Source organism: Meleagris gallopavo, chromosome 13 (genome assembly GCF_905368555.1).
Source record: "Meleagris gallopavo chromosome 13, MGAL_WU_HG_1.1, whole genome shotgun sequence".
NCBI lineage: Eukaryota > Metazoa > Chordata > Aves > Galliformes > Phasianidae > Meleagris > Meleagris gallopavo.
The window spans coordinates 4,602,166-4,616,105 of record NC_139416.1 but is presented as its reverse complement, the minus strand read 5'-3'; the positions used below and the strand labels follow the sequence as shown (position 1 = coordinate 4,616,105).

General features: G+C 36.3%; 1 protein-coding gene across 6 annotated transcripts in view; it reads right to left on the bottom strand.

Annotated features, from left to right (window-relative positions):
* TOX3 (TOX high mobility group box family member 3) overlaps positions 1 to 13,940 on the bottom strand; it is a 228,022-nt gene that overhangs the window by 150,673 nt on the left and 63,409 nt on the right. For all 6 annotated transcript variants that reach the window (XM_085235016.1, XM_085235018.1, XM_085235019.1 and 3 more), the window contains exon 4: positions 3,467 to 3,596. The gene's annotated coding sequence lies outside the window, so the exon portion shown is untranslated. The remainder of the gene's footprint in view (positions 1 to 3,466; positions 3,597 to 13,940) is intronic.

The following is a 13,940-nucleotide window of genomic DNA, read 5'->3' as shown; positions in this document are numbered from 1 at the left end:
AAAAAGTCAACAGATAAACTACAAGTAAACCTGGCGAAACTGCCTGAGTATGTAGGAGGGCAGGCTTAGAATAAATGAGATATTCAAGCAGTAATGTTTCACCTAAAATGTATTTCACAAAGCAAAAATCCTTCTCATTACAGCCAGCAGAGAACTGCCTACTCAGCACACTAACAGGGGAAAGGTAGAATCAGGAGGAACTGATCTTATGTTTTAAAAGAGTGGCAGAGGTTTTCTGCATTGTGTCTTTCAGGTTACATACTTACGGCTGGAAAGAAAGGTATCCCAAAATGGCTGATAATCTGGCACATAACAGAAATTCTTGTACTTCCTTCCAGGTTGTTCTTCCTGCCTTACAGAACAGACCTGGACTACTGACCTTGCTCTAACTAAACCTCTTCCCTAATTAAAAGGTAAGGTTTTTTCATGGTTATATAATTTTAAAGCCCATTCAGATGTGATAACATTTTTTGCTCCTGTATCTTGGCAACATGATTTATTCTGTTCACACTGAGTGTTGCAGTCTCAAAAAGCTGTACCATCTGGGTTGAATTAATAGCCTACCCAGAGAAATAAATGAGAATGGTCTGCTATAATTAACATGTAGGTAAAGTATATTTAACAGATTATTATAATTAATATGTCAGTTACTGATTTCATGCTAAACAGAGTTGCAAACACAAGATATTAAGATTAGTTACCCTCTCTGTGTGAGCCTTGAAAAAAAAATGCAGCAGAAGAACAGATCCACAGGATCAATAACATTGACCTTAACATTAAAAATACCAGATACAAAATTCTAAGCAAAGAGAGGCAATGTAGACATTGTGGAACAGCACCAGCTAATCACTGGTATTAGGAATTCAGAATTAACACCAGTAATACTCAAATCTGACCTGAAAAAAAAAACAAAAATAAATAAAAAGGAAATAGGTGATGAATTCAAACACTACTGAAGGCATCCATCTATGAAGATGGACTGGACAGATCAGTTTCTTAAAGCTGTCTTGGTCTGCATTACATAAAATGTAACATATGTTAAGAAAGCCAGCAAGAGATGTGGATTTGATCAAAATTCTGTAGCACTACCACCCGCACAACATAACACTTCTTTGGTAAGCTTCTCAGAAGACACAAAAGCTGGCTAGATTTTCACAGGTTACTAAATTTCAGCAATTGATCAGAATAAGTTCCACAACAACAACCATCTCCCATGATCATGAAGACCCATTTCTGCAGCTGTCCCACAAAATGCATCACCTTTCTTTAGGCTCTTAGGGACATTTTCATCTGAACTGAATATTTGCAACATTGCCAAGAGCTATCAGGCAAACAATTAAATTTCATAATATCTGTACCTCTTTCTTACTGGAAATCCAGAAACACACAGAAAACTGATGATTAATATTTGAAAGTAATACTATCTTTAGCACAAACTAAATATATTTGAAATAAAACAGGCTTCCAGCTGCCCCCCACTCCCCACCATTGCATAATTAGGTCTTTTGTGTCTCCAAATTGTCTTTAAACTGATGTTATTATAAATGTTGCTTATTACTGAAAGACTAAGGGTCATTTGACAATGGCGTTAGGCACAGTACAAACAAAATACACTGGAGAATCCATTGAAAAAATCTTGCAATTTAAATAGAGAAAACAAAGAGGAGATGAAAAGGGCAAATTAAATTCAAATGCAGTTAGAGAGCCAAGGGAATTGTCTGCTTTGTCCTGACTTTCACTTTATGCACAGACACAAAAGTTATGTGAAATGCAGGAGTAATATTTTTAAACACATTTGGGATGACAGAATCATGAAACACTTACAAATAAGGCTCCAGATATTAATACAAAGAAACCTAAGCCAGACACAACTATCCAGCATGTAGATCTCTAAGAACAATAAGGAAAAATACACTGCATTGAATATTTATTTTTATTTTAAAAAAATAACAAAAAAAAAAACAACCAAACAACTGAGAGGTTCATTTCTGGTCTTTAAGAAATCAAAGGCCAAAACCCAGGTACATTAACCTGGCAATGCTATTTCAATGAGCTGTATTCGTTCCACAGTCAGCACCTCCTCTTTGAAAGTGGAGAATTACTGCTCTGATTCAGAACTGAAAGGCAGGCATTACAATACAATCCATGTTAAGTACAGTTCCAATGCTGTTAAAACAAGATACGACATAACCATGGCACTTGTGCCATAGGAACAGTGATAGTCTCCGTACAGAAACTGAAGCACTCCAGAAGCAAGGACAATACACTTTTAAGGAAAACAATGTTTATACTTGAAAAAAACATCAGCCTAAATGAAAGAAGAGCAGTTAAAATAAGGAAGCAGAGGATAAAAGAAGATCTGAGAAGCATCATGATAAGCTTAGGTCACAGCACACAGCCTGTTTCAGCACTGCAAGCTAATCGAGAGCTTATTCAGTTGTTGCTTAAGATCAACCAAGTTTTATGGCATTATTTTGGCTGCTGGAGGACTGTATTTTTTCAATGGGCATCTTGGTGAAGAATCAACACTGTAAATGTTTTCATTAGAGTTTTCTAAATTGCTACCATGGCCAGCATGCCTGTGCAATTTTATGCAAACCAAATTCAATGTACAGTGCTTTTACTTCACCTGCAATTAAAAGTTGGGAAAAAAAAAAAAAAAAAACAGGAAGAAAAGTAAACAAAACACCTTTTCAGAAACTCTTTACTATGCATTTGTAGGGTTAAGATCTGTACAAAACACAAAAGCAATAAGGTATCAGCACTTGGTACTGCGAGGGCGTTATCCAGATTTCCCATCAAGTTTCAGATCCATACAGGCAATAATAACCATTATTGGGCTTTTCGGTTTTCAGTCACTACTGCGACTCTCAGTACAAAGGGCTCTGAGTGACCTGATGGAGCTGTAGGTGTCCCTGCTCATTTCAGGGGAGTTGGACTAGATAGCCTTTAAGGGTCCCTTCCAACACAAATGATTCTATGATTCTATAACAGAAAACATTTAAAATTACTGATAAAAACCTATTATTTTTCCCTCTTTCAAGAAGTGTTGGGAGAGTTTCTGACAAAAGAAAGAAGTAATTTCACTGAAAGGGATAATTAGCAGTATGTTGAATGAGAAAGAGGATGGAGGAAAGAAAACACAACAATAAAGTTAAATTAAATTAAAGAACAAGTTCCAGGAGTGAAGTATATGCTGGATTTTTTTTTTTCCTTCCTAAATGCAGATAGGAAAAAATCAGTGTAGGTTATTGAAAGTATAACCATTGGATCATGTATTGACCTTACACTCAACAGCTGGGTTCTACTGAATGCTCCTCATAGTTTTCAACAAATCTCTTTGTGTAACGTTGTTGAAGAAACCAGAATTGCAATACCTAGCAGATCTTAAATAACATCCTCAGACAGGGAAATAATTTATCACAGGTTACAGAAGACAAATGATGCCAAAATAATAAGAACACACCCTTATGAGTGACAGCTGTGGTATAATAGGCAATCAAAAGAAGACCCTTCTGGTATCAGAAGCCATTCCAGCCACTACCACATCAGCAGGCAGTGATCTCGTTCTGACACACCCTTAATTTCATGAAGACCTAAAGGAGAGCAAGGAGAAAGGAGTTAAACACTCAGCAGAACCAAAGGAAATCTTTCTCTGTAGTTGTTTTCTACAATAGAAATGCAACACCTACTAAAAATGTTCCCAATGCGTTAGCTTCCCAAATGTTCTTAAAACATAAGCCGCAGTTAATAGCAAGAGGATTTTGTCCTTAGTTCTCTCTCAGTGTGCTGGCTCAGGGGAAGGCTGATTCTCATCAGGCTTTGACTGTTAGCCTTCTAACAGGTGCTGCCTGGGGCATGAAAGTTCCCTCCCTTATCTCCTCCTGATGATGGAGGGACTGGAGATCGCCATGAGAATACGTGCACGTAAATTAGCAGCAATCCCACAGATAGAACAATAAAGGCCCACAGAACACACTCTGCACTGTGAATTAGCCACCCACAACGACAGTGCTCATTCAGCACACCTGAGGCTGTAGAAGAAAAACAGGTACAAATCAGACTTGGTGCCCAGGACTAAGAAGCAGAAGGAAATGATGACATCTACCAGCTGTGCCTACTGCCCTGGGGAGCTGCATGGGTTCTGCCTGGCTGTCACTAACAGAGCTGGAAGACAAGCCACTTGAGATGCTATTTGGTTTTGAAAAACTTACTCAAGTGAATGCTTTTCAAATATATTAATTTCCATCTCTAAATCAATGTATGCACTAAGATCAACAGTTATAAATGAGGATGGAAATCCAAACTGATTATAAGATTAAGGTCTGGTCTTGCTTTATTTTCTTAACATAGGCAAAATTTGTGTCATTTTCATTTCCACAGCAGCTAAAGATATTGAAATTCAAGTGCCAGCACTTAACATACTGACCTGGTCATATAAAAAAAAAAAATTAATTTCCTAATTAAGCCTTATCTCCTACTGCACTATATTTACAGTGCACTTGACAGAGAAAATGAGTGTTTTTTAGGACTACGTTTAATTCGTAGATATATATAGATAGATAGATAGATATGTAAATATATGTGTCTCACTACTCTTTCATTCATGCAACCAAAGCAGCTCCACTAACAATGAGTGCCAGACAAAGGTTGAAAATTTAAATCAATAGTTAATTTGTACTATTTTTAATAACAACTGCTTTCATTACTTTTATTTAGAGAAAAAGCATTAAAAAACCACTTATAGAGCAACCTTTGGGAGCACATTACCTGCACATATTATTTGCAAACAGTTGAAATGTAGCATATTGCCTTGTATAGTTCAGACCTGGGAAAGTCTTTTTATATGTATGTACAGCAGACATATAAACATCTTTCCAATAATACCCTAGCAGGCTGTTTTATAATAATGATAAATAGCACTAACAGTGAAAACAGCTTCTGTCTTAAATTTTCAAATTATGAAGTTTGCTTATGCTAAGCATTTTTTCTTTAAAAAAGAATATTGCAAAATTACAGAATTATAAAAGCCTAGCAAACTATAAAGGTCATAAAAATAATTAACCTGAAGAAATTAAAGTATTCAGTACTACAAAACCTAGAAGGCATCAAGTACTGGGCCCCGTGCAAGCTGATCTAGTGGTTGGCAGCCCTGCTGCAGTGACAAGGTTAAGTGGCACATCCTGCTTATTTCTTCCTTTGAAGAAGTTTGGTTCTGTTCTCCAGAGAAGCTCTTCTACCAAAGTGTACAAGAAGTTCATTACTGTGCATTACATTAAGTATACACACAGCACTGGAGCAACACGGAGCATCATTTTGCGACCCAACAGCAGCACAGCTCCTTCTGTGCACCACACCTTTTAATTAGCACAAGCAGAGCTATTAGCATTTGTAGCTCCCAACAATAATTTGCTTCGTTTTCTTTTCTCTTTTCTTTAATGTGATTTATTACCTTTTCTGCAAAAGTGCTGATCAGTGTTCCTCACTATTAAAAAGTCTCAGTGATGAGGCCCAAAAACTTCTTGTGTCACGGTAACTTGATTGATTATAGCAAGAGTGCTAAGTGCTTACAAACAAAAGCTGAAATTAACAAAAAGGTTAATTTGAGATAACTCTATTTTATATTAAATAGCATTTAACAGTCACTCTTGAAAGGTGTTTCTTTCTACAGCAGATACATTCTGCTGTTTTACAACAGATAGGACTGCAAAATCTACTCTCCAAACAAGGAGCTCTATTATGACAAAAATTGATATTTTAATCAGGACACAGGCTCTAGGAGTCTTGAGGTTTAAAAGCACTTTTCTTCCCTTAAGTTTAAAAAAAAAAAAAAAAAAAGCTTCCCAAAAGAAAAAAAACAACCAACACCACAAACAAAAACACCAACAAACAGAAGCTTCGGTATCCGGTATTATATTTGAGACATCATAAAATTTTGGTCAAAACTCAGTATTTTGGCACCTTGCTCTACTTCCAATATAAATGCATGAAGCAAATGAGAGTACTGCATTTCAACAGAAATTAAGAGGTAAAGTTAACACAGACAGGACCGACTTGGTGTTCTTGATTGAATTCACTTAAACCAATCCCATTTCACTGGAGCGATGCTACCTTGGGAAACCAAGTACCACTACCTCACTGAGTAATTGCAGCCTGACCAGACTGAAAATACAGTCTTCAGATGGAATACCTCATGCATAGAAAGGTTTGTTGTTTTGTGTGAGCTAACAGAAACGCCCAGGGCTGCTCTGAGCATGTGATTGGGACTCAGAGAAACATATTTATTCCATACACAGACTATAAAAACCAGAGGAGAATGGAGGGGCAGCGCTGAGCTCTGCTCACTGGTGACAGTGGCAGAACATGAGGAAATGGCATGGAGCTGCCTTGGGGAAGGGTCAGGTTTTGGGTTAGGGAAAGGCTCTAAGGCTCCAGAGAGCAGTGGCTCAGCACCATGCTGCCAGAGCTCAAGGAGCATTGGGACAGTGCTCCCAGACATCAGGGTTGGGTGGTCCTGTGCAGAGCCAGCAGTTGGTCTCAGTGATCTGTGTAGGTCCCTTCCAACCTGGGGTCTTCTGTGACTCTAACATAACAAGCCTGTTAACTGTTAGTTTAGGATTAAACTGCAGTACTTCTTCCGTTATCATGACGAAATTACCATTATGTATTTCAGAATGGTTCCTTAAAGTGGATTAGTTACGCCTAAAATGGTGTGCTCTAGGAAACACTTTTTGACAGATATGTTAGACTTGATCAAACAGAATTCCTTCTGAATTGGTGGAAATTCAAACATTTAAAGCAGCACATTTTCCAGAGTTACATACGAATAAATATTATCTCAGAGTTCAAGTACAAAATGTCTCTGATTAACCAAACTGGGTATTGTAATTTGTATGAATCTGTAATATTGATAGGTAATGTTCTATTGTTATAAGTGACAAATGACTTTAAACATGCATAGCAATAAGACATTATTAACTATACTGTAACTTTTGTCAGGCAGTAATTTGCATTTAATAATTTCAGTCATTTCATTATTCAGAATTTGTATTTTCCCTTTTGGGCTCTTTGACTGCTCTGTTCCTCTGAGCTTAGGTTACTTTTTCAATGCAGCAAAACGTTGGGATATAATGGTTAAATAATGTGAAATTGCACTGACGCCAGTGAAATAAAAGTGAGTTTTACAAAATCAAGTTCCTTCCCTGAACATAATAACAGTAAATTTCTAGTGTCCTGTAGTGCAATATCCATTAGATTTATTATGTTGCAATTCCCAATCCCACTAGTTCTGCCTGAGGGTGAGTATATTACATTTCATCACAGTTTCATTTTCTCCTACAGATGAGAAATGGGAATGCTATTGCAGTTATGTAGCATGCATGTGTTAAATCTGATCTCTAATAAAATCAAACACATCACAACTCACAGCACTTTAGCACAGCATCGGCAAAATGAAACACCATCTGTCATCATGTAGAGACTGCCTTATTGTAACACAAAATCAAACTGCTCGGTGTGAACATTGTTATTTAATAAATGGGTGAATGGAAACTGATAATTATGATCTTATTTATTTTAAATGACTGGTTAAAGCTGCATTATAACTTATCAATTAGATGTATGGACATCACGCTAGCACCAAGAGCAGGCATCCATACACCAGGTCAGAATCCTAAGTGCATTTAGTTAAAGAGTGAGATAAATGTGATACACACACTTACAAAGACTGCCAAAACGCAGGCTAAGGATAGGAACAATGAAGCAAAAAATCCATTGTCCGTACTAATGTGACAATTGTAGTTTCTGATAGAAAAACAGCTGCAGGCTGTGTTGTTAAAGGATAGCTGCCTGTAGCAAGCTGGAAGGTTTGAAGATGAAATGAACATCAAGCTATGGCGTTAATGGACTGCAATGCTAAAGGTTAGTCATCCTCCTAATATGAGCTGTATTTCTAGGAGCTGATAGTTTGGCCTTTTTAATTAATATCAGACTAAAAGATAATGTGATTTTTGCTGTTAGTAAATTATTTACCTTAAAGAAAAATGCTTTTGTTAGCTAAACTGCTCCTTTCAATTGGCATCAACAGATAAAATAAGATTTCATGTTTATAATCAGAAGAATCTGGATCTGACAATTTTAATGCCAATTTCTAATAGTCTAGGTTATAACAAATTGCTGTTATAACAAAAATTTGAATCATTTACTCTCGAAAAACATTCTCCGTGCCCAGAATATGAAGTTTTCAAACAACTATTACCAATTTCTGCAAAAATGATAATGTGTTCTGAGTTCTAAATAGTTCCATATAGCCCTCGTTTCACATTTAAAGGTCCCATGAGCCTGGTAGAATGTCAACAGAAGCATCTAACACAGGAGGCCTCTCATGGTGTGATGTCTCAGGGAACAAACGGAATTCCAGTGAAGTCTCATAGCTTTGTCAGTGCAACGGCTTTCTCCATCCCAATGATACAACCATCAGAGGTACAGGAAAACTGATACATATATTTGTGTTTATTCATAGTCTGCTGATATAGAACTCATAATTACAGAAAAATTTAAATATTAAAAATTGTATTACTTGCCTATTCCATTTCAGATTGTGTTGCTTTAAGAGTTTTGTTTCATTTTTCTATGGCGTAATTATTATTTTTTTTTAAACAAACACTTATAAACCGTGCTTGCCTTAAAAACTAATGTATGCTGTTCTGAACGTGCTATTTATGGAGCTTGTATGTAAAGATGGGTACAATCATTAACAGAAATCCATGACTTCCAAAGTAAATATTATATGCATGGTTACATTATCTTCTATTTATTAGACTGCAGATGCCATTAAAAAAATGGACAGCCCAACATATATAGTCTTAAAAAGAATTCTCAGCATTTAAGACTGCAAGAATCTAGGCAGTTATTTCTTGGGCTATCCTTGTTGTTCTCAGACCTTGAAGCACCTACATATTTCATACAGAAATACCTACCAGGCAAGACTCCAATAAAACTTAGGCACCAAGTGGTAAAATAAAAACAGTAAGTGTCCTTTATCCCATGAATTCTCAAGGCACTGTACGATACAGTCATTTACCTACCACTGAAATGCAGCCACTTGCAGTGAGATACACAGCAGCTGTTTAACAGCCCACATTAACACTACACAGCAGTCTAGGACAGGCAGCAAGGAAGAATACCCTATTGAGAGGAAAGTGGAAAGAGAAATTACAAAACCTAACTATAATTACCAGGGTTGGATTTAGGCCAAGAAACAGTCACTATAGTATCTTGAATAACCACAATAAGTCTGTGGCTTGGTTTTATAGCTCAGCCAGGAGATGGCATCTCAATCACTGCAGAGCTCTCTGCCACTACACTGGGATGCTGCTTTTAGTGAAGAGCAAAAGGGAAGTCTGATGGAGTATCAGCTTCACACATAGTTGTCACGGTTCTTGCTGGCTAAAATTAGATCTTGAACATTAATTTAATGTGGAGATTTTCTGTTGATTATATCAGATTATGAAATTACACAATCATATATGAGGCTTCTGAGAATACAGAAATATTGGGCATGCAGGGAACACTGATATTCTTTGGGTATGTGCTTCATTTATTACAGCACTTATACAAGGGAGCCCTCAGAGAAGTAACATCTTTCCATTGATACTCTGGGGGGTTGGCTGCCACAAAATTACATATGCTTGTGTTTTTAATGAGATTTAAAATTTCATACATTATATATTACTTTCTACATTTAAGACGTTCACCATTATTTGGCTTATTTTGTACCTAATTTTGCATTTCTGACATGTAATCTCTCTGCATACAAAACGTTCTATAAAGAATTCCCTAAGAAATTTCATAGAGATGACATTTTGGATTTTTTCTTCAGCCCCCCCAAAAAAAGCTTATAGCATTTTCCTTTGCTGACATGTTTGCTGCAGGCATTCATTCATTGAGCATTTGTTTCTATCAACTCAAAAAATTTACCTTGGCCTGTAAATAGCTGTAGTAACTACTGAAGTAGATATTGTGTGTCTGCTGTCTGTTCTCATGTCACACATAATTTGAATCCTTCCAGTTTTCTTAATTTTTTTGTCTTCAGAATTTTTTTTTAATACCTAGTTTTATTTCTCTGAACATTATGGAAATAGTGATTAAAGAATTTTTATAGGGTAAAATGCTCAGCTCCTCTTACTTTAAATGCTAAATAAAGGGCCAGCAATTACACAAAATAAATTTAAGAACTATTTAGTTTTAACTGCTCCATCTTAGGAAAGTAAATCATTATGTAAATACACAGAGCCAGCTTTTTACATGGCCTTTCTTCATTTACATAATAAGAGATGCTAATCAAAGGTCAAAAAATGGCAGCAGATATTTCTGTTGAAAGTAGAGACAGATAAGGCAAATTATGATGGTAGTTTTAGCTCAAGGAACTGTTTTGATCTGCAAAGAGTTTCCAATAATTTTCAAAACTGTGTATTTAAATTAAAACATTGAGAACAGTAGGCTGTGCTTTCGACCAGTTTCCTGCACTAGCATTGCATTTCTGCTATGCTTAGATTACAAGCAGGAAGTACAGCTATTTCAGTAATTTAACTTTAAATACAATTTGAGAGTATGAAAAGGATAATGAATCAGTCTGAATATTTGTACAACTTGCTCTATGAGTACAAATCTAGGAGTTGTTCAAACCACTGTAATATAATCTTATTCATATGTGAAATCTTACTTCTCTAAGGAGTGAAAGGAGCTCTTCCTCCCTTTTTGGCCCTATAGACTATTCTAACCAATCCAGCCAGCTGTCACAACAGTTTCTCAGTTTGGAACTGCACCAGTTACACAACTATCAGTTACCCTCCAGTATGTCCCACTGATGGTCAAGCTAACAGGTTAGAAAGATTACTCTGATGCACATTATCATCTCTGGAGTGACGAAAGGGCCGTGGTTTTTCAGGATATAATAGGGTAGAATGGTAGCATATAGGATGTACCACATTATGTCACAGCAAACACCTCTCAGGAGAATTGAGGTGTTTAACTGTAAGTGCAGTCAAACATTAAATCACAGATTTATTAAAAGTATGCTTTTAAATTTTACAAAAAGGAACATATATTTGTACTCAGAATAACAACTGTTTTGGGAACAGGGGAAAAGAGTAAGAATTGGAAAGTTCTGACCATGCCAAATTTCCATCCGGTGGGTATATTCTACAACACAGTCCAACATCACATTTTCTTCCGGACTCTGAGGATCAGAAATTGCCAAGGAATAGCTCCTTAGTCTGACTCTTGGCACTTCTATGCTAAGTACTGGCTGCCATTCACTGAATCAAGGCAGGTGATTCTTGCCAAACCTGTTTACCTGGCATCCCTCACTGGCTCTGCTGTGCCTGTCTACTTCTACTTGCCTCCTAACCAAATAGCTCACTTCACTTTTGCACCTTTTCCCTCCCTTTTTACTTGAGCAACCAAAACTACAGCCTGTTTCCCAGCACTGATTTCTTGGTGACAATCATGGTGACAAGTATAAAATGACAGAGAAAAGCTTCTGACATTTCTGACTTCCACTCTGTCCCTGCTGATCATCTATCTCGCAAACACATGTAAAAAAAAAAATATGCAAATCTGAACTTTACAGCTGCATTTATACCTGGCCTGGGATGTATTCAAATGCTTGCCCTATCTTTTATTTTACAGCAGGTAAGGGCACACTGGCACTATGTCAAGGTAATAAAATCTCCTGTTAGAAACACCTCGCAGGTCATTTGCTTTCTTAATTTCTGGGTACATGACAGACAGTATTTATCATTTACAGTGAGAAGGAAAAAGTCTTTAAAGACTTTTTATACTAGCACCTGCTCCTCCTATGACACTGAAAAAAAAATGATAGGAGGATATAAATAAGTGCATGAAGTGGCTTTTGATTCTCATTCCTGTTTTGTTCTCAGAAACAGAAGATTAATAAAATTTCATACAAAAAGCTAGCATCAATTTTACATAGTCTCAGATATATAGTCATATTATGCTTTTGCAAATTAAAATTTAAGTCCTTGATCAGAAAAGTTCATGGCTATTCCATTAGAGACTGTCAAGAACTAAGTTCAGTCTGTATGCAGTCCCTACAAACATCTGTAGGTGTTGGAGCTCATGTTCAATTCTTAGTGTTCAATGTTTATTGGCAATGAAGATTCTATAAAATCAACAGATAACAAAGATAAAGAATTGTTACATCTGATTATTTCTTCTGAATTCTCAAAAATATACCTCTCCACACTATAATAAAGCATAAAATTTTTTACCTTGTATGCGATAAATAGAAAAGTAGTCACTGTGGATCTTGAGTGAAAGAACAACACAACAGTAAGAATCACAACTACACAAACTTAGCCTTCTAACGGTACTTAAGCATCTTGCTTGAGGCTTCCTTTCCCATTATGATTGTTTCTGCCAAAATACTCAAATGTGCTTAATGCACTCTAAAAACATTGCATAACACCCTACTCTTAAGCTTATGACTATCTGCCGTGTTTTCTTCTTCACTTCTAAAATCTTTAAAATGCTTGCTACTACAGTGAACGAGTTTGTTGAGCAGTTTGTGCTGCAAAGTGATTCCTTCTTTGGTTTGCTTTGGATGAAAGAAATGACTCTATACCAAAATACAGTGCTTTAGTGCATGCTTTCGTGGGGTAAACCATAGGCAACAGCCCTACAGGTTTGAGTACAAAAGCACTACTGAAACTTAAAACAGTAACCCTACATTTATAAAGCTCTCCTTATTTGTAGATTCTTATTAAGAACTTCTCAGCAGTAGCAGGAGAATTCAAATTCCATAAGCGTTCATAGAAGCACCAACTAACAGGGAAATTATGTTTATTTCTGCATTCCAGTTTCTTTTTAACTTCTACTTTTGTTATAAAAATTAAATTTAAATGAGAGTATCAACTGCTGTCACTGCTTTCCACTCTTTTAGTCTTCTCTAAGCGTGCTCTCGGTAACGTTGGCATTCCCTCTGTCATTTATTTCACCTACCTTCTCCAACAACAAGAAATACAAACTTCATGCTCCTCTCTAGCATATGGAAATAACTAATTTGTAAAAACTGGAAACCAACGCAGCAAGATTTTAGCTAAGATCATCCTGAAAAATCTACAACATCAGAAATTAAACCCAATTATCAGAAAACATAGCTATGGGGACCACAGGGGAAAGCAGACAAACAGATAACACCTTAGACACAGAACTATCCTAAATGCAGAAGAATATTTACTGTTTGACCTACAGCTCACACACTCCACTGTCATATATAAATCACATTTTTGCAATACCAAGAGATTTCACTTGCAATTGCAGCAAAACCTCATCATAATAAACTGATTGACAGAACACTTCTACCTCACAAAAAATTGGTGAAAAGACAAGAAAACATTCCTTGTCTATATTTCATATTCAAAAACTTCCAACAATTTTAGTTGTAATTTTTATGTGATACATATAGAAAGATGGATATATTCAAGCCGTAGAATACAGAGTCAATATCTTTCCCACATACAACAAAATAAGCCATGTTGTCTGTTGCCTGCATGCACTTTTGCACACTGATTTACAGTTAAACTACCACCACAGAAAACTGAAATAATAACTTCTCAAGCACAGCTCACATATTTGCAACCACTTTCTTGAAAGGTGGCTATTAATTCCCCTCAGGGAATATTTGGTGGAAAGCAAATGGGTTATTTTTACGAGTTGATAAACTCATGACTTTAAACTCTGTTTTCTCAATTACCAGTACTGTACATGTACTGTACATTTAATTTGGTTCTTTGTTTGGAAAAGAGTTGAAGAATAGCAACCGCATATGCGTGATATTTAATCACAACTACCTTCTCATGGGAGTTTATTACTCAGAAAAATGATTCATATAATTGTATATTAAGAAGTTGATTATT